The sequence below is a fragment of the Myodes glareolus genome, chromosome 1 (assembly GCF_982192425.1).
Source record: "Myodes glareolus chromosome 1, mMyoGla1.1, whole genome shotgun sequence".
Taxonomy (NCBI): domain Eukaryota; kingdom Metazoa; phylum Chordata; class Mammalia; order Rodentia; family Cricetidae; genus Myodes; species Myodes glareolus.
The window spans coordinates 51,702,405-51,704,997 of NC_142026.1; positions in this window are offsets into that span (position 1 = coordinate 51,702,405).

Consider the following 2,593-nt stretch of genomic DNA (forward strand, 5'->3'; position numbering starts at 1 on the left):
AATAATACCTTGCTTATCGGCTGGCGGCATCCCAGAAGTCCTTGTGCTGACCACTGCTGATTGGCAATTGGTGCTCTAGGGAATAATCACTGTGTCTAAGCCAGTGCCTTGAGCAACCAGGGGTGAGCCTGCCCTTTTGTGTACATTCCGTTCCCATACAGCCGCCATCCATGGAGAAGGGAGCTTTTGCGAAATTTCATTGTAATATAGCACCAGACAAGATGGTTCACAGTCCATTGGGCAGACACACCAGATGTGTCCTAACGTATTTGAAGCCAACTCATTTAGTCCTCTCTCCCACTGGGCTCTGCTGTACTGGTTAGGCCATACCGATGAGAGGGATATTTGTTATAAACTCTTATTGGGTTTTTACTGCATGCATGTGTGTATTGTGTACGTGTGTGTGTGTGTGCGTGTGTGCACATGTGTGTGTACATGTGTTCATCACAGGATGGTTTATAGGTGTCATTCTTTCCTTCTGCCATATGGGTCCTGAAGCTTGAACTCAAGTTGTTGAACAACTTCACTAAGACAGCTCACTGGCCTAACAGGACCTACTTTGCTGTCTGGTTTCCAGGCACCATTGTGGCCATGCCTGAGTCACACGAATGACTGAAGGCACAGCGTTTGCTACCGAATTCTCCCTTGGCAACTATGTTGACTTCTGTTCCTCCACACACAGACCCTGACTTCCTATCCCCACACAACCTCAGAATCAAGTTACTGAGGGAACCAGTTCTCCATGTCTGCCTAAGGACACAGAGGCCACTGAGCAGCAAACACCCCAGACTTTTGATGCCCGGCTTCCTTTCTCTGCCTCTGAAACTCTTCCAGGGCCTACGGGATAACTAAGTCAAAAAACGTAAGAGTTAGTCGTAACTTTTCAAAAGGAGGAATTATCACCATGTCTGGTGGTCCAGGCCTGCAGTGATAGCTACTCTTGAGGTTGAGGCAGAGCTCACTGGGTGATAAAGTGAATTCTTGGCCAGTTTGAGACATTTCAGAAATCCATGTCTGAATATAAAAGTGCACATGGGGATATGGAAGTTTCCATCCATATTACTGCAAATATGTGGATTGATAGATGATAGAAAGGCAGACAAAAAGATGATAGACAGACAGATAGATAGGTGATAGACAGATAAATTGATTGATAGATAGATGATAGACAGACAGACAGACAGAATTTAGTTCTGGAATTTCACTCAGTGAGAGTGAGTAGTATACTTGTCTCAAGGGTGTTTAGGAATGGGAGTCTCTATAGTGATAGGAGAGCATTTAGAGTTAGGAGTATATCTTGGGATGGCAGAGTGCTTACCTAGCATGCGTGGAGTTCCAGGTTCAATTCCAAGCACTGCCAGAAAAAATAAAAATAAGGAGGAGGTACCAAATGCTTATAAATCTTCTGGGTCCCTTAGTAGTCACTCATCAGTAATAACCACTAGGAAGTTTGACAAAGAGGGGAGGAGAGGAGGCAGGAGACTGGGCCTGGCTGGAGCGCACGGCGGTATAAGTGACGGGAAAAGGTTGGCTGATTTGATGAAAACCCCATCAGCCTCTCTGGGGAGATATTACTTTCCTCATTATTCTACTGATTGGCCTTATTTTATCTGAAGAATGCTGCATGGTCCTTACAGGCCTGGCAAACCTCTTTAACAGTATCCAGGAGAAAAAAAATAAAAAATAAAAAACCCCAGCACCTCTTTAATCGAAACAACAAGGAAATTAACTGGTATCTCCTGCCTCTTCAGGAATCCTGGAGACCGTCACCCCCAGACTCCTTTCTTCTGAGCTGTCTCTCAGTCCTCAACCCCCCAATAGAATAGTTTCAAGGTTGAGCCCAGGACGGTGGAGGGAGGAGCTTATTCTCACACAGAGCAAAGCCCAAGGATGTTTCATCAGAACAAAGGCTGGGGCTGGGATATCCTGTGCAGTGCCGCCCAATCCTAACGTGATTGGCTGGTTCCGAATGCACACCTTTTCCAGTGGGGATTGGTCCTGATGTGAGAGGACCCGCCAGATCCCTCATGCTACCTGGGGCTTCACTTCCCCCACCCAACAACAGGGAAGGAAGCACAAAACACTTGTGAAATTCAGGCTGAGGCTGGCATTATCAATGGCCTGGAGCTTGCAATAACTGCTAATTAAGTGCTTTTTTTTTCATTATTCTTTAGCAAAGAGGTAAGATTTAATGATGTAAGTTAACAATGGGCGATAATTTAAAGTGGTGACAATACTTTAATTATTCACACACATACAAAAGTTAACTTCATAACTTAGTTCTTTGTCAGAGCAAGCTCGCTTAAAATATTTTGAACCGCGCATACAATTATCACTTAGACTCTTTCCTTCATGGCTTTGTAGAGACAAAGAGTCGATTCTCCCTGTAAATTTCTCAGGAGACAGTTCTACAGACTGAGAACTCTGACTTGTGAAACGAGAAAGAAAAGGAAAGAAAGGAAACGTCCCACTGTGGAGCCCTGCCTAGAGTTTCCTGAGGACTCAGATGTGTGGAAAGAGGCTCCCCATTGGAACGGGAGGCAACTCCTCTAGCAGTTAACGGGCACATATGTGCACATGCATGGACGTGTGT